The 25,815-nt window shown below is 43.4% G+C and overlaps 1 protein-coding gene and 1 long non-coding RNA gene across 2 annotated transcripts in view; one reads left to right on the top strand and one right to left on the bottom strand.

The window, feature by feature from the left end:
- Positions 1 to 25,815, bottom strand: part of LOC120935233 (zinc finger protein 721-like) — a 243,702-nt gene that overhangs the window by 24,951 nt on the left and 192,936 nt on the right. The window lies entirely within an intron of this gene.
- LOC120935834 lies at positions 21,825 to 24,126 on the top strand. Its single transcript, XR_005748526.1, has 3 exons — positions 21,825 to 21,863; positions 23,101 to 23,223; positions 24,089 to 24,126. It is a non-coding gene; the product is annotated as an uncharacterized LOC120935834 (long non-coding RNA).

Raw genomic sequence — 25,815 nt, 5'->3', positions numbered from 1 at the left:
TCGAAATGCGTTGGACGCTCTGTCAGTTGACAGTTTTGGGCTCCCCTTTCAGATGTTTTCTCGTCTGCCCCCAACACATGTGTTTGTTTTTATCATCTTCAATTTGTGTTATTTGTCATATATATATATATAATTAATAACTGTGTAACTTTTTATGATTAATAAATGTAAAGACAAGAGGTACTCCCACACTGTCAGAAGATCCTACTAAGTGAAACTGGGGCGGTGTTTAAGCTAAAGGGGACACTGCTGCAGACACCTAGTGATCTATCCTACAGTAAATAGAAAAAATGTGTCAAAAAAAGGTGATGGTGTCTGCGCTGTATAACAGAGAAAAGGGGGGGGGGGGGGGGGGGAGGGTAAAAGGAGATAAATAATGTGACTATAGTACACTATGGGCCAGATCCACATACATTTAGATGGGCGCAGTGTATATAAGATAGGCCACGCCGCTGTAACTTACTTTTTAATTCTTTGAATCCACAAAGAATTTGCGCCGTAAGTTACGGCGGCGTAGTGTATCTCTCGGCGCGTAATTCAAATAGGCAAGTAGGGGGCGTGTTTCATTTAAATGAAGCGCGTCCCCGCGCCGAATGAACTGCGCATGTGCCGTCCCTAAATTTCCCGCCGTGCATTGTGCTAAATGACGTCGCAACAACGTCATTTTTTTAACTTGGACGTGAATTACGTCCATCCCTATTCACGGACGACTTGCGCAAAAAAAATTCAAATTTCGACGCTGGAACCGCCGGCCATACTTAACATGGCAAGTCTAACTATACGCCGCAAAATACCAGCTTTAACTATACGCCGGAAAAAGCCGACTAGAGACGACGTAAGAGAATGCGACGGCCACGCGTACGTTCGTGGATCGTCGGAAAAAGCTAATTTGCATACCCGACGTGGAAAACGACGCAAACTCCACCCAGCGGACGCCGAAGTATTGCATCTACGATCCGAAGGCGTACGAAGCCTGTTGGATTGAACCCAGATGCCGTCGTATCTTGGTTTGAGGATTCAAAAAAGTACGCCGGCGTATCAGTAGATACGCCGGCGTACTCTCTCTGTGGATCTGGCCCTATATGCATAAAAAAGTGTCTATATAGACTACCAAATATTTCAGATCTCTGCCTGGATCGATAAGTGAAACAAATATCTAAAAAGAAACATAAATTGCAATAAAGTGAGTGCCACACTATACACAAACAAATGAATAATGCATAAATATGTAGACTAAATATAAGAGCCATGCAAAGTCAGCATAGAATACGTGCAAAAAAATATTATATATAATAAATAAATATATATAGGAAAGTCTCTGAGTGGTGGTCCCAAAAAAACAAGTGTTGAGAAATGAGGAGCTTCAGTGTGCAAAGGACACCTCTTGTGACTTCTTAACAGCTTACCTCAAAGCTGGTTTAATGACAGCTTATAGCACCTCATGTAACACAGCAGATGTGCTGTGTTACATGACGTGCTATAAGCTGTCATTAACCACTTAATTACTGGGCACATATACCCCCCTCCTGCCCAGGTGAAATTTCAGCTTCTGGCACTGCGCCGCTTTAACTGACAATTGCGCGGTCGTGCGACGTGGCTCCCAAACAAAATTGACGTCCTTTTTTTCCCACAAATAGATCTTTCTTTTGGTGTTATTTGATCACCTCTGCGGTTTTTATTTTTTGCGCTATAAACAAAAATAGAGCAACAATTTAAAAAAAAAAAAATAATATTTTTTACTTGTTGCTATAATAAATTGCCCAATTTAAAAGAAAGAAAAAAAATTCTCAGTCTAGGCCGATACGTATCCTACATATTTTTGGTAAAAAAAAAAAAAAGAATCGCAATAAGCGACTGGTTTGCGCAAAAGTTATAGCGCCTACAAACAGGGCTGTGGAGTCGGTAGATAAATGTTCCGACTCCTCAGTTTTATGTACTTCCGACTCCGACTCCGACTCCTCTGTATTAATATGCGAATGTATTTTATACATTCCTTGAGGGAAAGAAACGCAACCTACCACAGGACTACTGGCTGGGAAGCCAACAGTCTACTGTATTGCACAGTTTAAGCAAAAGACAAACACAATGAAAACAATCAAGTGACTGGATAGTAGCAGCAGGCATAAACATCAGGAACAGGATCTTTACCAGTTCAAAAATACAAACCACATTATTTGCTTGTTTTAGAACAAAAACAAAGCTTATCTATAATGAACCAAAAACAAAATCTGCAAAACCTAGAAATGGTTTATATTAATCTTGAAATGTAGTTCTAGGCTTAGCAAATGCAAATCAATTCAATGTAGAGTTCTAAGGAAGAGAATTGCCTCTGCCAGATCCTCTTTCATAGAGGCTCTTAAGTCAGACTTTATTATTTTTAGGGCTGAAAATAATCTTGCGACACTGACTTGGGTGGGTGGCATTGCAGTAACTATTCTGGCCACATCACTAACGATCTCTGGATAAACAAGGATGGCTTCTTCAACAGTAAGTTTTGATGAGCGATCATACTTTTCAATTTCTTTTAGTGCTTTATAAAACTCCTGTTGGAATTTTTTTATTTGGACACTTACTGGTTCTCTAACATGCGTTCCCTGTAAAAGCAGAACACAACACTATGGAAAGTATAAGTATTGCAGCTCCTAATTGTGCGTTGCGTGCCATATAGTGAAGCACATGAAAAGCAGGCTTCTTCACGGTCACTTAACGTGTTCGTTTTGCGGTTACGTGAGGCACTGCATGCATTGGTCTTTATTCTTACAGTAGAGAAGTCATTAATTATAACTTTTTGTGAATTGGGACATTTAAACTTGCTTTTTTTTTTTTTATTCATTCCAATCTAAATTTAGTAGGAGTCGGAGTCGGTGCATTGTTTGTCGACTCCGACTCCAGGTACCCAAAATTTCCCCAGACTCCGACTCCTCGACTCCGACTCCGACTCCGACTCCACAGCCCTGCCTACAAAATAGGGGACAGAATTATTTTTTTTTATTATTTTTTTTTACTAGTAATGGCTGCGATCTGCGATTTTTATTGGGACTGCGACATTATGACACTTTTGACACATTTTTGGCACCATTCACATTTATACTGCGATCAGCGCTATAAATATGCACTAATTACTGTATAAATGTGACTGGCATTGAAGGGGTTAACACTAGGGGGTGAGGGAGGGGTTAAATGTGTACCCTGCATAGTGTTACTAACTGTGGGGGAAGGGGGTGACTGGGGGAGGTGACCGATCTGTGTCCCTATGTACAATGGACACAGATCGGTCTCCTCTCTCCCTGACAGGATGTGGATCTGTGTGTTTACACACACAGATCCATGTCCTTGTCTCTGTAACCGCCGATCGCGGGAGCCTGGCGGACATCGCGGCCGCCAGGCATGCGCATCGGCATCTCAGTGATGCGGCGGGCACTCGCGCGCCCCCCCAGTGACCAGGAGGAGCGGAGGCCGTATAAAGACGGCCTCCCGGAGATTTACAACCACCCTGTGGCCGTATAAAGTCGTACGGCCATCGGGAAGTGGTTAAAACAGCTTTGAGGTAAGTTGCTTGGCATCACTGGAGGTGTGTGCACTTTTGGAGTTTTTTACCCCCCAACACTTGTGCTGGTTTCCTGTATTCACCACTCAGAGAATTTCTCTATATCTGCTGGGCATTTAGTCTAGCTGGTGTAAGAGTTAAATTAGATACTATGTAGGAAATAATACAGCGCTGGTCTCTGTGGTCTAATACTGTTGATGTGATATCAACTAGTATGTTGAAAATATGTTAGCTGCAGCAGCAAAAATATGTCAGATAAAACATAAAGTAAAAGATGTAAGCTGCGCTGCTTGTGTATAGGAATTAAATTATGTGAACGAGATTAAATTGTGAATAAATATCAGCAATTACATGACATATAAGCTAATTCACATATCAATAACAACTGATGTGCTCAATGTGCATACATTACTCAAAGGAATGAAACAAGTGCAAAAAAAGTGAATACAAGTCCATATAGCTGTAATGATCACAGCTGAAACTCCTATGGAAATCATTGTGAATCACAGATGCACCCAAGACAATGTGAGAAATAATCCAGGTAACAGTGTCAGACAGCAGCACGCAGGCACCTCCACCTCTAGTAACAAAACTGCTTACCGACTTCCATAGATCTATACAGATCAATAACGCATGTGGCTCTATGCCAAGCTCCTTGCTATAACTCCTCTAATGTTCTCCTCCATATAAGATGTGCACTTGGTAATAATCAGCCAGGTCTCCCCGCATGGATTCAAACCCGGGAGCAAAACAAAATAGCCAACATAGAGCAGTATTGTATGGATAAACGATTTAATAGCATAAAACCAAATATTGCACTCACATGTCCAATGATAAAAAGTAGTGTTTTGTAGTTAATAGTTTAAAGCCGGCCGGCTCAAATAGTTCCGCCCGTCCTTCCGGATGGTCACTGGTATACAATGGTGACGTCAGCACGCCGCTCCTCCCTACGCTGTTTCGTCAAAGAGATGACTTCTTCCAGGGGCACGAGCGGCGTGCTGACTCGCCACTAGTTATGCAGGTTCAGCGTCCATAGGACCGCCCAGACCTGACATCCGGGGATCGTGGACGCGGATCCACCATCTTTGAAATGGGATCCTTGCCCTAATTGAATTGATACTTTAAAATCATTCTCTGTCGCTGGTACTGGGTCTAAAATTTGAAAAATAAAAAACACACAACTAACCCCACTGGCAAATAGGGCAGAAAGAAAAAACGGAAAGGCTAAAAAATGTAGAACTGACATGCATCTCAAAACGAATCGGTTGTCAGTCTGTACTACAAAACTCCTCCATAATGTTGCAGTTGGGACACTTAGTGAGGGAAAAGACACATATTGCAAACGCCCAAACCAAAATTAATTAGTTCGATATGTTGCAGTAGCGTTTATTAACCCGCAACGGTCCAAATGTAACCCAAAGTTAACAACTTTTTAACTGATTCTTTATATTTAAATTAATACTGGTACTGATTGTACCTTATGCTGTAATTAAAACGAGGGAGATTAGTTTGAGGCCTCGTACACACCACCGGATCTATCCGCTGGGATTTATCCCCGGATCAGTTCCAGCGGATAGATCCGGTGGTGTGTACGTCCGAGCGGACATTTATCGGCGGAAAAAATTCAAGCCGACGGATTTCCAGCGGATAAAAATTTCTTAGCATGCTAAAAAATCTATCCGCTGGAATCCTGTCCAGCGGATTGATTCAGTGGTCTGTACAGACTCACCGGATCAATCCGTCCGCTCCTCTTCGACACATGCGCGGAAGTCTTTATCTTCCAGCTTCGCGCACGTCGCCGCGTCATCATCGCGGCAACTTCGCGACACGTCACCGCGGATGGATTCTGCGCGGATTTCGATCTGATGGTTAGTACAACCATCAGATCAAAATCCGCCAGAGGATTTATCCCCTGGAACGGTCCGGAGGACCGTTTCCAGCGGATAATCCTCTCGTGTTTACGGGGCCTGACACTCACTCCACTCTATTGTGATGTTGGAATAAAATGTTCAATCACTTGTGGCAGAAAGTGATCTACTAAGAGCATAACCCTACTCAGGTCGGCTCCATTTAGGGCCAATATATATGTCCACATATCAAGTGGTGGGTAAATATTTGAGTGCCCATTATACAGAAAAAGAGAAAGAAAAATGTATATAAAAAAGGACAACATTTTATATAAAAAGGATGTAAGAATAATCCCAAAAAGGATAAAAAAAAACATTCATCCATATTCTGAATATTAATAAATTCTAAAACTAATATCAAAAATTAGAAATGTGTCCTGATGCCCCGGATCTCAGGCCTAGTTCACAGCAAATATATATTGAATTAAATTGAATGAACTTATGTACCTGTAGGTGTCCTAACTGTTGTCAATGAAAGCATTGACATCAATGTCAACATTCAGTCCGTACGGGGTGTATGTACGTACACGGTGTATCCAGGCCATTTCAAGCCTGGATAACTCCCTTACTAGGGAACTTCCTCTCCAATGGGCATCAAATTTATCAATGCCCAGAAAAAGAGTTCCCTCTGGATTCCGATTATGATGTAGATCGTAGTGGTGTGACACTGAATGCTGTGGGAAACCTGATCTTATATTGGCTACATGTTCTCCTAATCTCACCTGCATCGAACGTTTAGTCCGGCCTATATATTGTAGCCCACAAGGGCACTGTAGCAAATATACTATGCCGGTCGAACTGCAGCTGATAAAAGGTTCTATCGAGTGTTCCCTGGATGTACTGGTTGAGAGGAATTTCACAGTTTTATTTGTTTTAATTTTATTCAATGTGCATATTTGACACCTGCGACACTGATGGTAACCCACAATACCTCTCTGGAAAAAAGAGACCTTCTTGGTGGGAGGGTCCACAACATTTGGCGCAATTTTGTCTCTTAACGAGGGAACACCTCTAAAAATAACCTGAGGGTTTGTGGGAAGAAAGGTTTTTATAATCCTATCGTTGCCCAACAGGTGCCAATGCTTTTTAATTATCTTTTTGATAAGGTAATGTTGTGTGGAATAAGTAGTTATGAATGGTACAATAGGACCCACCTGGCGTGTTTTAGGTGTGGGGTCCAAAAGGTGTGAGCGGTCAATCACTGCCACTTCACTCCTTATGGTCTCCAATTTATTGGGCTCATAACCCTTCTCTATCAATCTAGTCTTGAGAGTTTCTGATTGAGATTGATAATCCTCAAGCGAAGTGCAGTTTCTCCTCATTCTTATAAATTTACTATTGGGGACAGAGTTGAGCCAATTTTGATGATGGCAGCTCCCCACTGGAATGAATGAGTTTCTGTCAGTTTTCTTGAAGTATGTTTTTGTTTTGAAACTACCCTCCTCTTTTTTGATAGTGAGATCAAGGAAATTTATCGTTTCCTTATCAGACTCATGTACGAGACGGATCCCTCTATCATTATTGTTTAGAAAAACAATATAATCATCCAGTTGGAGCTTGGTGCCATTCCATAGGAGGAGGATGTCGTTGATGTACCTCGCCCACAACATGATATGTGGGTTACGGTCAGTATAGACGACATCCTCCTCCCACTTGGCCATAAATAAATTAGCCAAGCTTGGCGTATATTTTGCGCCCATGGCGACACCTCTAGTTTGATGGTAAAAGTTGTGGTTGAACCAGAAATAGTTGTGTCCTGCGGCATACTCCAATAGTTCGATAAGGTATTCTTTCTGTACTTGAGGAACCTCCGATACTACATCCAGATAATGCTTAACAGCTGCTATACCCAATTGGTGTGGAATAATGGTATAAAGCGAACTTACGTCAGCTGTTACCAACCATGTATCCTCACTAGGTTGAATCTGGGAAAGCATATTAAAAAAAACAAGTAAGGTTTCACACATACCACCCAATAGGACATCAGGTCCCCCTCCCAACAATTACCATCATGAAAATAATTCAGGTTGGGCAAAACCTTCCCAGGGTAAACATGTGGGTAGTTCTGATCGCAATAGTGGTGCCTATAATCAAGGTCAATACCAACTTTGGCAAGTCCAAGGCCCTCAACGTCTCCTTACCTAGCTCGGAGGTTGCTTTGTGTAAACAGAACTTCCCGTTTCAATGGGAACCTCATGATATCACATACTTGGGCATCAAGCTTCCCACGCACCTAGTTGACCTCTACACCAAAAATTATTTACCGGCACTCCAGGCCATAAAAGGAAATTTACTTAAATGGACGAAGGGCAGTTTCTCATGGTTTGGTAGGGCTGCAGTGTTGAAAATGAACATCCTGCCTAGGCTGTTATATCTCTTGCAAGCTGTCCCGATCAAGCTTCCCACCGCCTTTTTTTAATTCCTTTAAGACAATATGTAGATCCTTCCTCTGGGCGGAGATTGAGCTGGTCACGACTTATTCTCCCCAAACATAGGGGTGGTATTGGATTGCCGGACTTATCCTCATACTATAAGGCATGTCAACTCACGAGGATAGTGGACTGGCATGTACACAAGATTAGCAAGGCTTGGGTCGCGGTGGAAGACGCCTCCGTTGGAATGCGAGTCTCACACTTGCCCTGGATTAACCCGCGTTCCACCCCTAAGCAGTGCACATCCCATCCTTTGATCGGACCCACCCTGTCCAATTTCAGGGCAACGTGTAGAACCTTAAAAACGACGCCATACCCGGGACCGATGACACCATTGACCCAGAACCCTGACTTTCCGGCGGACGTCCAAGTCTCTGACCGCGTAACTTCCCATGACGTTCCCACGCTGCGGGCCCATCTCCTTTTCAACAATGGTAATCTCCTCTCTCACTCAGGCATGGCTTCTAAATTTTCCTATGTTCACGTTTTTTCAGCTCAGGCATTTTCTTCAAGCCGTACCGTCGTTATCGTCGTGGTATAGGGACCTTACACCTTTTGAACGCCTCTGTTCCCAACCCAGCCCACAGAAACATCTGATCTCGTCACTATACTCCGTCCTTGTCCCAACGGCGAAACCCAACGCCGACATCCATCAACTTTGGGACACTGACCTGTCTATAGTCCTGACTGAAGACGACTGGGAGTCGGTGTGGACACACGTTCACAAAGGCTCCATCAACGTCTCAACCCAAGAGAACAGATTCAAAATCTACTCTCGTTGGTATAGGACGCCGGATAAGATTCACAAAATGTTCCCCAATGTCCCCTCTATGTGCTGGCGTTGTGGATTAGAGACGGGGTCTATGCTGCATATATGGTGGAGTTGCTCACTTCTCCAACCATTCTGGAGAGAAGTGCATAAGGTCATTTCTCACGTCACTACTTTCACACCCGACTACACACCCGCACAATATCTTCTTCACCACACTTCCCTACCCAAATCGACATATCACAAGTCCCTGTTGCTGCATCTCATTAATGCTGCTACACAATGTATACCTCTCCGATGGAGGGATACTCTCCCCCCCATCATAGAGGACTGGCGGTCCAGGGTTGGCAGGATTGAAGACATGGAAAGGGTTATACACCAAGCCAAAGACAGGCACGAAAAATTCAGGCACACTTGGGCTTGCTGGATACACTATAGGGAAACCTTGAACCCAGCGATCTCCCCCACGCCCCCTCCCTCTCCTTCGCGACCGGATGCAACAGGCGATGCCGGATCCGTATAGTCTATCAGTCGCCTTTCCTCACTCTTGCCTCTCCCCCTTCTCCCTCCTACCACTCATCTTGTCTGTCAAGACTCAGCTCACTAAAGGACCTGTTGTTTTTGCCGCTCATATACAGTTTGTCTCTGTTGGTCCCCCTACCGCCCACAGTGTGTTCCCTCTTGGGGTGGGCAGGTGCGGGGATGATGCTCAATGGTCCAGGGCTTGTCCATACTCACGTTGGAGTCCCCACCCCCGACCCTCCTTGTTCTCGGCATACTGACCAGCATAATTTACCCGTTTCCTCTAGTAGGTCCCCTTAACGGGGTTAGACTGTTAGATAAGGTCACTTCATGAGATTTTTGATGCCCCGCAATGATTTGTATCGCATGTTTTGATTCTTCATGATTGTTTTTACGCCACTACTTGCGTTTCTTAATATGTAAAATGCTTGTTATGCCATGTATGTACTTGCATAAAACCCAATAAATTTCTTGACAAAAAAAAAAAAGGGACATATTACTGGAATTATTGTGTGTTTTGTATGGAGTACGTTCTGATGTTGCGATTCATGGGAAGATCCAACAGATGCAGAGTGAATCTCCCTATGAATTGTCGCACAGGATAGAAACTATTATGGAATTTTTGGTTGGTAATAATCTTGCATTTGAGCGGGGAGGCTCGATACATATCAGTATGTTTCTAGATGCTTTGCATGATGATATCAAACAAAATATTTTATTAGTTACCCCGAATCCTCATGATTTAAAAGACGTATTATTGAGAGCAGATCATTTATGGAGAAGGTCAAATGAGCAGGCTGTCAGATTTGATGTAGCCACATTGTTTAGGACAAACACTGAACAGAAAGATCAGAAGATAATATCTAATGATCACATCAAAAGGGGAAACTCTGGGTCAAACATAGGTGATATTAACATGAAAAACAGAGCTGACCAAAATAATAATAAGAAAAAGACCTGGATACCATTTCATCGGTTAAAACAGAAATATGACCACCTGAAGATTGAGTATGATAAGATGAAAATAGAATATTACACATTATTAGAACAATTGAAGGGCCCAGATCTGTTTTTTTTAATTACACTTCTATAGCAGTGGGGGTGAATTAGCTTTAAAGCGGAGTTCCGGCCACAATTTCACTTTTTAAATATAAATACCCCTGTAATGCACAAGCTTAATGTATTCTAGTAAAGTTAGTCTGTAAACTAAGGTCCGTTTTGTTAGGTTGTTACAGCATTTAGACACTTTATAAAATAGAAATTGACTGGGGTCATCTTAAGTGTGGGCATCATGAAGCCAGACTGTATGACTTCCTGGATTTCAGCCTTGCAGATCTCGCACATGCTCAGTGCTGCACAAGCAGTGTCAGATCAGGTTTCAGCACATGATTCTTTGAGACAGAGTGCACAGACTCCTGGAAAGTTACACCCACTACATTCCCAGGAGTCTGTGCGGTGTAGGTTAGGAAGCTTAAGCACCTAAGTGCAGGAAGTGGGAAGATTAACTATTCTGCCTAGCAACAACACTTTGAAGGCATCTAAAAAAAATTTTTTTTTTTCGTAAAGGACTAATGACATTTTTTTAAAACTACTGATGTAATGTTATATTTATGGGTGGAACTCCACTTTAAACTGTAGACTGTAAATAGTAGACATGTGCACACTGAAATATTTTGTTGCGTAATTTCGTTTTCGTTCGAAAAATACATTTATTTAGTTACTCCCAAAATTCTTTTTTATTTATTTTGTTTTCCGTTAAAAAAATGCATTCGTCCGAAAATCCAAATTAATTAAGGTCGAATCCGTCATTGAAGGCTTATGGTGTCTGTTGAATGTTCTAAGAAGAAAAAAAAAAAAAAAATCGACAGAATCTTTAAATAAAAAAAAAAATATTCGACAAAGCAACGAAACTGTCTCTCTATGTCGAATCTTTATGTCTCTCTATGTCGAATCTTCATGTCTCTCTATGTCGAATTTTCATGTCTCTCTATGTCGAATCTTCATGTCTCTCTATGTCGAATCTTTTCTCTCTATGTCAAATCTTCTTCATGTCTCTATAATGTCGAATCTTATGTAGAATAATATTGGACTAATGGCGTTAAGGTTAGGCACATTCGACCGCAACGAAAACGAAAATAAAGCATTTGTTTATGTCGGATCTTTCGGTTTTCGTCTTCTGTGCTTTCGTTATCGTTTGTTAAAACGATAACGAAAATACCTGAAATTCGGACGAAAATGCACATGTCTAGTAAATAGTACTTTGTTTAAGGACCTTGCTAATGAGTTTTTGTCTGAGAGTTTTTCTTTCAGGTACATTGCTGGAGATATGCGTTTGCATGTGAATAGCAGGAGTAATTGCTGGCTAGTGGGGGAATTATAAAGAATTAATGGACACTCTCTCAATATTCATCAAGCAATGGACCTTTTTTTTTTGAACATTCAAATTTCCTTTTTTTTTCATTTTTATTTTATTTTCAATGGACTTACCCAACGCCCTATTTTTTCATTTTCTCCCTTTCCCTGATATATTTGCTTTTTTATTATGTTTTATTCCTTGAAGTTAATCTTAAAACCAGAGCGAAGCATTTAAACCTAAAATTATTTTATAACATCTGTACATATGACATAATGCATATTGATATCAATAGATTTGACCTCTGAGGTGATGCTGCACAATGGCTGGGCATAGCATACATCAGGGCTCGTCTAATCCCGGTCGCCAGGTCGCCATGGCGACTTGGCTTGGATGAGCTGGCGCCATCTGGTGGTGAGCCGTTGGTATTACAAGTTATTACCACCAGATGTGTAAGCTGGCGCCATCTGGTGGTGGCCGTTGGTATTACAAGTTAAGCATTACAAGTTAAATAGCAATTCTAATGTATTTTTTGACTATTTTCACTGCCATCTTCTTCCCTCTAATTAGAACCCCCAAACATTATATATATTTTTTTATCCTAACACCCTAGAGAATAAAATGGCGATCATTGCAATACTTTCTGTCACGCCGTATTTGCGCAGCGGTTTTACAAGCACACTTTTTTGGGAAAAAATTACACTTTTTTTAATTAAAAAATAAGACAACAGTAAATTTATCCCCATTTTTTTTTATATTATGAAAGATAATGTTACGCCGAGTAAATTGATACCTAATATGTCACGCTTCAAAATTACGTCCGCTCGTGGAATGGCGACAAACTTTTACCCTTTAAAATCTCCATAGGCGACGTTTAAAAGATTCTACAGGTTGCATGTTTTGAGTTACAGAGGAGGTCTAGGGCTAGAATTATTGCTCTCGCTCTACCAACCGCGGCGATACCTCACATGTGTGGTTTGAACACCGTTTACATATGCGGGCGCTGCTCACGTATGTGTTCGCTTCTGTGCGCAAGCTCGTCGGGACGGGGCGCGTTTTCTGGCTCCTAACTTTTTTAGCTGGCTCCTAGATTCCAAGCAAATTTGTCAACCCCTGGCATACATTATAGTATGTTGGGTGGTTTTCCTAAATTTATAAGAGGGGTGAGTGAAATTCATCACTCTAGTCATGATTCGAAACATGTTGAATCAGTTGTTTATAATATGCTGAAGGCTATGACACATATGGATGAAAAATACCTTTCTACCTTAAAAAAAAATACTGGCAAGAATTTCCACTGCCGCCTTGTCTGGACAGAAGATCTGATAAACACTGATGTCAAGCTGATAATGTCTAAACCATCGCATGGGGGTATATATATATATATATATATATATATATATATATATATATATATATATATATATATATATATGTTGGTAGACCGTTCTGGTGGAATTATGGACTGAATGATACAAAGAACAGCTCTATTAAAGGCAATGAGGGGTCAGCCTACAGCACATTACGAAAGTAAATTGTCGCTGGCAATCAACAAATTTAGAATATTGAGGGTTTGGTGTTAAAGAAACCATGTGTCCTGATTAGTGGATTAATGATTGAAGGTGTCAAGTGCAAGGAAATAGTTTGCAGCACAGAATATTTACTGCCGTATCTAAACCTTTTTGACCTTGAAAGGGACTTTCCGGATTTGCTGGTGGTTGTGTAAAAGCATCTTTTAAAAATGAAAACGTTGAGCCTGGAGATGAGAGAATCCTGGACTTATGTGGATTGGACCTCCCAAATCCTACCAGGCTTTATTTTCAGTGAGATGGTGAGAGATGTGATGAAGTCAGAATGGACGGTGACATCAGCTCGTTTTTTGCACAATATTCAAGATCGTGATGTGATTTACAAAAAAAAAAAAAGAAGGAGCAATCTTTGATATAAGGCCTAACAGCTATACTAGCCACGGAGATTTACTGAATGCTTTTCCAGTCATGGTCTAAAGTTATATTATCTAATAACTGTTTCATGGGGATATTTGAGAGGTTGGTGAAGAGAGATGTAAGCAGTCTCAACTTCATATTTCATATAAGCCATTGTAAAGCATACAGTAGGGCCAGATCCACAGCCAGCCGCCGTAACTTAAATATTCCCATTTAAGTTACACTGGCTGAAAATTTCTACCTAAGTGCCCAATCCACAAAGCACTTACCTAGAAATTTTCGGCTGTGTAACTTAAATCCGGCCGGCGTAAGGCGTTCCCAATTCAAATGGGGCGCGCTCCGGACGTACTGTGCATGCTCGTGACGTGCATAGCGCGAAATTACGTTACGCCGAGCTTCGTGAATCGCGCTGGGTCAAAAAAGTTGCATCGGGAAAAAAAACGAGTTGCGGCGAAAAAAAAAAAAAAAAAAGACAGCGTCGCTGGAAAGAAGGGTCTGCTTTTACAAGGTGTACTAACTTTACACTTTGTAAAGGCAGCCCTAATTTTACGATTGCAAACTAATACTTACGGAGAAAAAACGAAGCTGAAAAGCTTTATGGATCTCCGTAAGTGCCAATTTGCATACCCGAGGTGGCATTTCGACTCGAAATGCCCCCAGCGGCGGATGCGGTACTGCATCCTAAGATCCGGCAGTGTAAGTCCCTTACACATGTCGGATCTTCTGTCTATCTCTTGGAAACTGATTCTGTGGATCAGTTCCAAAGATAGAAACAGGGATACGCAGGTGGAACAGCAGATCCGCCGGCGTATCTCTTTTGAGGATCTGGCCCACAGTACCTCAAACCATAATGATGTTTGTTGTTTAAATTAGTAGTTCCTGATGCTGTGACCATGGCGGCAATCCGCGGATTGTCGCCGCGGTCACAGCATCAGGAAAGGCCGCCGGCTTCGGCCTAGCTCCGGAGCCGCGGCACCGCTAGTGGCCATGTTAAATATCGGCCAAATTTGGACATAAATCGGCCGATGCCGATTTCTCCAAAACGTACAAATTTCGGCTGATATATCGGTCGACCTCTAGTACAGGTATCTAAGGGCAAGATCAGACTTGGAGGCCTTTCCAACAGAACATCCACTGGGTTACTGGGTCTTGAGGATGGACCTCTGGCCAGAGCTTGCTCAATATGCAATTGAGCTACTGGCTTGTCCTGCATCCAGCGTTCTTTCTGAACACACATTCAGTGCTGCTGGAGGCTTTGTAACAGATCACAGAGTGTGCCTGTCCACAGACTCTGATCGACTCACATTCATAAAAATGAATCGGTCTTGGATCACCAGCTATCAAGCACCTGATGCTGATGTAACCAATTGATTTTTCTATGGATGTGGGATCCTTTGAAGACTGTCTATGATGAGTGACTGTCCTTTTATGCTGAGTGACTATCCTATTCCTTCTCAATCTTCATGATGATAGCTTCCACCACCACCAAAGCCCAATTTTTCTGCCCCTGTTTAACAGGGGCATGTAATTACTGTTTTTGCTGTAATGTTTTCCAGCAGGGCTCGTCCTGTGCTCAACAAGAGTATCATTGAGGGGTTGCTGTGTTGTGGCACCACCACCACCTAAGGCCCAATTTTTCTGCCCCTGTTCAACAGTGGTATGTACTTACAATTCTTGATATAATATTTCACAGCAGGGCCCGTTCCAGCACCCACCAAAAGTAACTGTGAGGGCTTACAGTGTTCCGGTACCACCAACACCTAAGGCCCAATTTTATATAGGGCAGGCCGTATATACAGGCGGTCCCCTACTTTTAAACATCCGACTTACAAACGACTCCTACTTATAAACGGAGGGAGACAACAGGAAGTGAGAGGAAATCTACCCCTAGGAAGGGAAATTATCTACTGTAAGAGTTAATATGGGAAAAAGGTATCTCCAGTGATGCTTTATCACCAATCCTTGTTTCCCTAATAACCCCAAACTTTCAAAATCCAATTGTCATTGGGACAGAAAGTGAGGTGAAACCTCTGAACAGGGGCACAGACAGCAAAACAAATGTTACAGGGGTGATAACCCTTCCCTAGTGTGACAGAACCCAATGTCACTGTGTGTTTTGGAAGGGACTGTGGGCTGGCCTCCTACCCACAGATTATGGCCCAGAAGAGACTGGAGACAAGCTGGCATTGAGATAATGTAATGCTACATCCCTTCTCCCCCATCCCCCCTCTTGTTGCTGTGTCTAATTGTGTTGGTAAATGGAACATAGATAATGGTCTGTATTGAGAGGCTGCCTGCTTACCATAATCCCTTTATGTTTTTCTGTAGTCTGTTTCAATGTACAAGTGTTCAGTTCCCATTGGTTGTTCCTTGTCCCCTACCCCCTCTCCTCTATGACAAAGTTAAGGGGAGTGTCCCTAACTGTGTGTAAAAGTGTATTTAATAAACAGTTTATGCTCTGCATGTTTAACCCTCAACACCTGTGTGGATTGTCTCGTGATTGAGGGATTAAGGGCTGGTTATGGGGAATCTGCAGGATGTGGGTGCGTTTGAAGGACAGGAGACACAGCTCTGGCGGATGTGCCCACCTGGGGTATGCAAGATCCGTCACACCTAGGATATCCAAGTCTTAAAAATAATTTTTTTTGCTGAAGCTACACTTAAAAAATTTACCTGTTCCAAATTACAAACAGATTCAACTTAAAAACATACCTACAGTCCCTGTCTTGTTTGCACCGCCTGTATACTGCTGTTCAGAGTATGTAGGGCCTGGGGGCCCCACACCTTTTCTTCTTTAATTTGGGTGCAGGGTTCCCCCTAATATCCATACAAGACCCAAAGGGCCTGGTAATGGGCTGTGGAGGTACCCATGCCGTTTTTCTCAATGATTTCCATCCATATTGCCGGGACCCAACATTACATTACAACCGCGAGTAGTTTTAAATGACTTTTATTCCTTTAGAATTGTCATTTTGTGCAGGAACTGTTCTAAACATGGGAAACATGCGCCACTTCCCAGCATACTATAGACACCCCCCCCCCCCCCCAGGCATGATATTTAAAGGAATATTTCACTTTTAGTTTTTTACTTTAAGCATTATTAAAATCACTGCTCCCGAAAAAATTAAAGTTTTTAAAACTTTTTCTGCATTGATACATGTCCCCTGGGGCAGGACCCAGGTCCCCAGACACTCCCCTGGGGCAGGACCCGGGTCCCCAAACAGGACAATAACTTGCATATTAGCCATTAAAATTAGCACTTTTCACGTTGGGGTCCCATAGACTTTGAACTTGGTGTTGAGTTATTCACTTTACGGTCATCACTGAGGACAAGGGGGCACTCTTTACGTCTAGAGGAAAAGAGATTTCACCTCCAAATACGGAAAGGTTTTTTCACAGTAAGAGCTGTGAAAATGTGGAACAGACTCCCTCCAGAGGTGGTTCTGGCCAGCTCAGTAGATTGCTTTAAGAAAGGTCTGGATTCTTTCCTAAATGTACAGAATATAACTGAGTACTAAGATTTGTAGGTATAGTTGATCCAGGGTAAATCCGATTGCCTCTCGGGGGATCAGGAGGGAATTTTTTCCCCTGCTGTAGCGGATTGGATCATGCTCCGCTGGGGTTTTTTGCCTTCCTCTGGATCAACTGTGGGTGTGGAGTTGGGTGTGTGGGATTTTGCTGTGTTTTTTTGTTTTGTTTTTTGTGGTTGAACTGGATGGACTTGTGTCTTTTTTCAACCTGACTAACTATGTAACTATGTAACTATGTAACTTTAACGGTGTTCGCACAAAATTTCGGTCCGTTCGCATGTTCTGCTGCGAACCGAACGGGGGGGGGGTTGTTTGGTTCATCCCTATTCATAATCAATGGGAGTCTTTCAAGGCAACTATGAGAGGGGTGTTCACAAAAGAAACAAGAGATTTCTCCAAAGCTTTAAATTCTGATATACAAAATGCAGGTATAGATGTTACTGTTGCTGAACAAAAATATATTCAAGACCCATCCCCTAATACAATTTTGTCAGGAACGGACGAGGCAGTATTAATTACTTTTGACTGAACATACTACAAAATAAAAACGACATTAGACCAGGTCCTTTTTTGAATTTGACAATGAGGCCCCGTACACACGACCGGTTTTCTCGGCAGAATTCAGCAAGAAACTCGATGGGAGACGTATTCTGACGAGAAAACCGGTCGCGTGTACACTTTTCGCCGAGAAACCCGCCAGGAAACTCGTCGAGCCAAAAAGAGAGCATGTTCTCTATTTCCTCGTTGGGCAATGGGAAAATTTGGCTCGACAAGTTTTTTGACAGCCGAACAAGGAACTCGACGGGGAAAACTATGTGTTTCGCCCGTCGAGTTTCTCGTCGTGTGTACGCGGCCTTAGAGTGGTCGCCTGCTTGCATTCTTGTCAAACCGTCTTTATGCTCTGATCTCTACAACTCAGGCCTTACACACGGTCGTTCCAAACCGATGAGAATGGACCGAAGTTCAGTTTCATCGGTCCAAACCGACCGTGTGTATGGCCCATCGGTCTGTTGTCCTTCGGTCTAAAATTTTAAAAAAACATGCTTTAAAATCTGACCGATGGACCGCTGACCGATCGGTCCAAACTGATGGTTAGTACAGAAAAGCATTGGTTCAAAACCTGTGCATGCTCAGAATCAAGTCGACGCATGCTTGGAAGCATTGAACTTAGTTTTTTTCAGCACGTCATGTGTTTTACATCACCGCGTTCTGACCCGATCGGATTTTGAACTGATGGTGTGTACGCACATCAGACCGTCAGGCCACTTCAGCGGTGAACCGATGGAAACGGCCCGTCGGACCATTCTCATCGGTTTGGAACGACCGTGTGTATGCGGCCTTAGACAGTTTTACGAGACCCTTTATCAGTCCCTGACCCGACATACAGAATGGGAACTATCTTTCTATCTAGATGACATGACGTTACCTCCACTAAGCTCAGAAGATAGTGAGGCTCTGGAGCACTCCATAACACAGGAAGAAATATGTGGTGCCATTTTCTCTTTCAAACCTGGTAAATCACCTGGACTTGATGGTTTCCCCGCTGACTGGTATCAGTTACATAAATAGAACCTGGTGCCACATCTACAAAAGACCTTTATAGCAGCAGAAAAAGAGGGAATATTTCCAGACTCTATGCGTGAAGCCCTGATTGTGGTGATTCCCAAACCAGGGGAAGGATCCACAAGAATGTGAATTTTATAGGCCGATATCTTTGATCAATTGCGATGTCAAAATTCTGGCCAATAGGTTGCAATCATTAATCCTTAAGTTAATTAACTCAGACCAGACAGGATTTATACCCGGCCGCTGTACCCAAATGAACCTTATGCTGCGTACACACGATCGGAATTTCCGCCAGCAAAAGTCTGATGTGAGCTTTTGGTCGGAAATTCCGACCGTGTGTACGCACCATCAGACTTTTGCTGTCGGAATTTTCCACCAGCAAAAGTTTAAGAGCAGGTTCTCTATTTTTTCCAATGGTAAAAATTCCGATCGGAATTTAAAGGAACACTAAAGGTTCGTTTTTTATTAGATCAATTGATTGCTGTAAGCTAGAGCATTTAAATATCACTTACCTCGTTTTTGATTTTGACCTCCAAAATACAGTAATCCAGGTTTGAAAATGCCATTTCCTGTCACTCCTCTTCTTGCTTTCCACCAGCATCTGAGCCGTTTTGCATGGTGGAAAGCAGAATGTGCTCACCCCCTTCCTATGACTACAGCCCTGCGTGAAGATGCTCTCTTATCCCTCACAGGCATGGAGGCTAAGCCTAATGGGAACTGTAGTTCCCATTAGGCCGTGATGTAGCAAGAATGAATGCGCACTGCAAACCAGGAAGTCAGTGAGAATAATGATTCAGGAGTGCTGGAGGTGAATAAAACAGCTCGATTTCAACAGGTATCAAACTAGTTATAATGCAAAACATTACTTTTTACTTTATCAGCTACTGTCAGACTTTATTTTAAGAGGAAAATATTTTTGTCTTTACAACCCCTTTAAGATCGTGTGTGCCAATTCCAACGTGCAAAATTCCTACGCATGCTCAAACAATTTGACGCATGCTCGGAAGCATTGAACTTCATTTTCTTGGCTCATTGTAGTGTTGTACGTCACCGCGTTCTTGGTGGTCGAAAGTTCAGAGAACTTTTGTGTGACCGTGTGTATGCAAGCCAAGCTTGAGCGAAATTCCGTTGGAAAAAACTTGGATGGTTTTTCCAACGGAAATTTCGATCGTGTTTATGGGGGAAAGAGAAGACTATATGTTAAATTACAGATGCAACATGGGAATAAAGGCAAGAGAGTGATAGCATCACTAGACACTAAAAAAGTGCTTGACTCGGTGGAATGGGATTATCTCTTCTCCTTTCTTGTTAAACTGGGCTTTGGGACAAAATTCTTCTCCTGGGTTAAACTGTTCTACAAAGATCCCTGAGCAAATATTAGAGTGAATCGACTTATATCGAACACTTTTCAAATCCACAGGGGGATGAGACAGGGGTTTCCGCTGTCTCCTCTCCTGTTTGCTCTAGCCATTGAGCCACTGGCAGCTAAACTTAGAACTCATGACACCATTGAGGGGCTATTAGCTGGGGACCTGGAGGAACGTGTATCATTGTATGCGGATGACATGCTCCTGTACTTGGGGGACTCAGATGCGTTCTTATTGGCTGCGGTCTCCCTAATCCAAGAATTTGGAGATTCCTCTGGTTTCAGAATTAATTGGTCCAAGTTGATTTTGTTCCCTTTGGACCCGCAACCAAATGTAATACTTCCCGCTCAGTGTCCTCTGGCCATAGTCTCCCAATTCAAATACTTGGGCATAACTGTCCAATTACCGATAGTCTCATTCACAGAGGTGAATCTATGGGCAATAATTAGATCTTTTAGCGACAGAATCCAGAAATGAAAAGACCTCCCACTCACATTGCTGGGTAGAGCTAACTGATTTAAAATGATTTTCCTGACAAAATTCATATTTGTGCTCTCTAATGCCCCGATCTATATTTAAAGAAAAACGTTTTGTTACATTAACTCCCTGCTATCTTCCTTCCTGTGGGGGGCACTAAGGCGGCTAGGGTTTCCCTGGAGCTCCTGCAGCTACTGGTGGGGAGAGGGGGGTTAACGGTACCTTATCTTCGACTCTACTACCTGGCTTCGCAACTAGTGCATATACTCTGGCGTGTTTTTCCCCAGCTGAGCAATGCTGCCATTGTGGTTGAAGCGGCTGTGGTAACTTCTTACGAAACTTTATTAAACTTTTTCTTTTGGGGAGAAGTCCCCACGGCGGGGGGCAGAGAGATGCTTTAGCTCTGCTAAACGTATCCTGGGGATCTGTTTAAAACATATAGCTGACGGCCCCCTACATCTATCACCCAATGCCCCATTGTGGTTCAATCCCTGTCTGAAGGAATTTTTCCACCTGGAAGATGGGTAAAATTTGGACTCGCATATCTACACCAATTTTATGACAACTGTGAACTAAAATCGTTTGCACAATTAAAAAGGGAACTAGGTATACTGGACTCCTGGGCATTCCAATTCCAATTCCTGGTGCCCCCAGCCTCTTCTTCATTCCGCCGTGTCATCATTCTAGTTGTCGGGCGCCACTGCAGTGTTGATCGGGTGGAGGAGCAGACTGCAGGGAAGCCCCCACACCATTGCTGGCTGCTGAGGGAGAGCTGTAAAGCTGATTATATGCTAATAATCGGCAGTAGCACAGAGCTCAGTGTCCACTCACCTTGGCAGTTTTGCCACGCCCCATCATATTTTAGTGTATTTGTGATAATTTATGTGCACACACACAATAGGACAGCGCTGTGACACATAATGCTCTTCTAGGTGATAAAGGGAATACTTACCTTTGCTACAGCAGCAGTAGAAGTTATTTCTGTAGGTATTTGAGTTGTTACACATAGCGCAGGTTTATTTCTATTTATATTGGTGACATAATTGCCCAAATCTGGGGATCAGGAGCCATTTCCACCCTTTACTCTCGGCTGGATTTCTTTGTATTCATATAACAGATGTTCTACATGACTAAATCTGACATCAATTTTACTGCAAAATCAAAGGGGTCAAAATGTCTCCCCTCCCCCGATCAATAATATATTTCTATCCCCCTTGGTGGGAGAGAGATGACCCATCTTTAAGGATATACAGTACATACACACCCAGCACAAGGCCGTGTTCACACAACGAGATGTTTCTGCAGTTACTCTCCTCTGAACTCCACAAGATGGCAGACAGGAAGTCTCTATGGAAGACAGGAAGTGATGTCAGACAGGAAGTTCCGGGTGAGAGGTGAGTCGGGAAGACGTAGAGAGAAGACATTACTGGAAGAAGCAGCAGAGGAGGTAATAAGATCTTATTTTCTATTTACACCCAGTAACCACGTCATGTCGGTCCTCTTCCTCCATAGTCACTGTGACGTCTTTTATCTCCAGCAGATGATGATACACACATATATAGTGTGGAGACCTTCATTAACCCCTTCAGGATCAGAACACTTCCCCACTTGTGGGGCCGGAACATTCTCCTCATTTTGGAGATGTGTCACCTTTCCCACCAATCCCCTTCTCACATCATCAGTCTATACTAACAGTTATATGACGTTTATTAGTGATGGTGGGTTATTTAGGGGGGATTGGAATATTTATGTCTTTATTTTATAAGATTCAAATAGGAAGAAATAGGGACAAATATAATTTGTAGTGAATGTCCTGAAAACGAATATCTCCATAATGATCCCAGTCTCAGATCTTCATCCTAAAATGTGATCAGTAAAGTCTCCGGAGTACACCGAGATCACAGGAATATGGAATGTCCTGGCAAAGCCTAAAGACAACATTCATCTATTATTTAAGAGAAGTGTGACCCACCCGGGAGAAATGACTCTGTGTACAGATATCTCACAGAGCTCCCCTCACAGCTCCTTCTGTCCCTCCAACCAGAGTCAGCAAACCCTATGACATCACACTGACCTCACAGATCCTCCTCCTCTCAATGTCCCTCCATCCAGAGTCAGCAAACCCTATGACATCACACTGACCTCACAGCTCCTCCTCTTAATGTCCCTCCATCCATAGTCAGAGAATCCTATGACATCACACTGACCTCACAGCTCCTCCTCTTAATGTCCCTCCATCCATAGTCAGAGAATCCTATGACATCACACTGGCCTCACAGCTCCTCCTCTCAATGTCCTTCCAATCCAAGTCAGAGAATCCTATGACATCTCACTGACCTCACAGCCCCTCCTCCCAATGTCCCTCCAACCAGAGTCAGAGAATCCTATGACATCACACTGACCTCACAGCTCCTCCTCCCAATGTCCCTCTCACAAGCAAAATCAAGATGATTGGTTCCAGAATTCCTTGCAATAAGCTTTTAACCTACAGAGTGGGGGGCCCTGTCTGGGTAAATTATATCCCAAGTGGAGTTTTGATAAAAAAGTAGACCTGATTGGTGAGGTGGGGAGGATTCTGGGAATGTCATTTGATTTCACTATATGTGTTCAAATCTAGAGTTTTCCTCCTGTGAAGTCTGGAGATCCTATGATAATCACATTGCCTCCACCTCCCTCCCTTAAAGAATAGAGAAATACAAAGACGATTCTAGAAGTCATCAGAGAGATCTTCAAACTGCTGACAGGAGACATGAGCGGTGCCGAGAAGGACATCATGATGGACAATCAGCCGCCCCTCACATCACCGGGTAAGAGGAGACTTTATTGTAAAGGAGAGAGCAGTACGGAGGCTCCACCTAGATCCCCCATCATCTGATAAACACATAGAAACAATGGGGCAGATTCATGTAGATCTGCGGATCTTTAGATCCGCTAGATCTACCTGGTTTGCGATCCGCCGGTGCAATTTAGCGAGGCAAGTGCATGATTCATCAAGCACTTACCTCGCAAACTGCACCGTCGGATCCTAACTCCCCCCGGCGGAATGCAAATTCCGCAGCTAGGGGGAGTGTACAATTTAAATCAGGCGCGTTCCCGCGCCGATTTAACTGCGCATGCGCCGGGGCGAAAAAGCCCAGTGCGCATGCTCCAAATGACGTCGCTACGACGTCATTGTTTGCGGCGGGGTACGTCGTTTGCGGCCATCGGTATTCCCGATCGCGGTACACAAACGACGTAGAAAATTTAAAAATCGGCGCGGGAACGTCGGCCATACTTAACATTAGCTACCCCTCATAGAAGCAGGGGTAGCTATCCGCCGGAAAAACCCGAACGCAAACGACGTAGAAAACGAGCGACGGGCGGGCGTACGGACATGAATCGGCGGTTTTCCTCATTTGCATATGCGACGGGTAAAAAATCGCGACGACACCTAGCGGCCGGCGGGAGATTACAGCCTAAGATTCGACTGGTGTAAGTCACTTACACCAGACGGATCCAAGGGAGATCTATGCGGAACTGATTCTTATGAATCAGTCGCATAGCTCCGACGGTGGGATCTCACAGATCCGACCGTCGGGTCTCACAGAGACGACGGCGGATCAGGAGATCCGCCGTCGTATCTATTGATGAATCTGCCCCAATGTATTCAGTCAGTGTGTGTGTTTCCTACAGATGGATCCAGTAATGGGAACCCACCAGAGAGATGTCCCTGTCGTCTGAATTCCCGGGATTCCACACAGGAAGGTCACACCATCCCCCACCATCATCAGGTAGATGAGTGACAATTATTGGTAGTTCTGATTTATACACAGCATATTTGTTGCAATGAATGTTTTATTATATATTCAGAGTGGAAACCTTGGGGATGATAATATTGATGTTAAAGAAGAGTATAAAGAGGAGGATGAGGAGTATGGAGTGATGGAGGAGTTTTCAGAAGGACACAAGGATAGGATGGAGCCGCCTAATACCAAGAACCCACCAGAGAGATGTCCCCGTCCTCTGTATTCCCGGGATTCCACACAGGAAGGTCACACCATCCCCCACCATCATCAGGTAGATGAGGAACAATCACTGATAGTATCATTAGGATCTGTACATTATCTGTATTGTTACCATTGATGTCATTTTTATTCTATATTCAGAGTGGAGACCTGAGAGATTCTAAAGTTGAGGTTAAAGAAGAGATAAAAGAGGAGGATGATGAGGATGGGGTGATGGGGGAGTCAGAGTTTCTAAAAGAACACAAAGATCTGTACCAGGACACCATGGTGGAGTCATCCAGCTACAGAAACCCACCAGAGAGAAGTCCCCGTCCTCTGTATTCCCGGGATTTCACACAGGAAGGTCACACCATTTCTCCTTATTTAAAGGTTGGTGGGACGGAGCATCTAGAACATGGACTTGTGGAAACAATGTTTGGATTTTCTATGTGATGTTACAATAGTAAAGCTTATATCTTACAGACGATATTCTCTCATTCTCTTGGTTTAGAGTGGAGATCCAATCGATATAGAATTTGAGGTGAAATCAGAAGAAGAAGAGACGTATGTGAGGGATGATCAGCAGTCTATGGAGGAGGATGGAATAACGGGGACATTTATAGAGGAGGACACTCCTACAGAGATCAGCACAGGTGGGTCATTAACCACTTGACCACAGGGCACTTAAACCCCCTTCCTAACCAGACCAATTTTCAGCTTTCGGTGCTCTCACATTTTGAATGACAATTACTCAGTCATACAACACTGTACACATATGAAATTTCTGTCCTTTTTTTTACACAAATAGAGCTTTCTTTTGGTGGTATTTAAAGCTGAAATCTGAATGATGCCTGTAGCTGCACCCATCATTCAGATATCCCCGCACAAAGTCACGGCCGGCGGGCAGGAAGTGGTTAAAACCTATTTTCCCCAGTCGTCTTCCAGGACAGCCCTTGAGAGATGGAGTCCCTCCCATCGACACAGGAAACACATTACTAAACAGTTCAAAAGGCGGTCCCTCAGGTCCCTGCTCAGTCATTGTTTCCTCCGTCGGAGGAACATGTTGCCAGAGGAACAATGCTATAGGACTTCATCTCTCAGGGGCTGCCTGCAGGGAAAGAGAGGCTGTATAGAGGACTGGGTCCCACCTATCACCTCTTAGTAAGTCTCACCTTTTTTGGTGTAGGGCTCGGGTACCGTCCAGCTACACCAGAGCAGACCCGTTTTCTTCCTCTTCACGGTGCCGATGTGAGCCAGTGGGCAGAATGGCGCGGTTCCCCCAGGAGTAAGTGAGTGGACTTCCATCACCAGCTCCTTGCCGCGATCGCAGTGGGGGTCGGAGACGCCGACGCGTCATTTCTGTCAGTATCACATCATCACTGTGCGCCAAAACTTCCGGTTCCGGGTCTCCTGATG

This window comes from Rana temporaria, chromosome 4 (genome assembly GCF_905171775.1).
Source record: "Rana temporaria chromosome 4, aRanTem1.1, whole genome shotgun sequence".
Classification (NCBI taxonomy): domain Eukaryota; kingdom Metazoa; phylum Chordata; class Amphibia; order Anura; family Ranidae; genus Rana; species Rana temporaria.
Note: the sequence above shows the minus strand (reverse complement) of the source record. Positions and strands in the feature narration are given on the sequence as shown.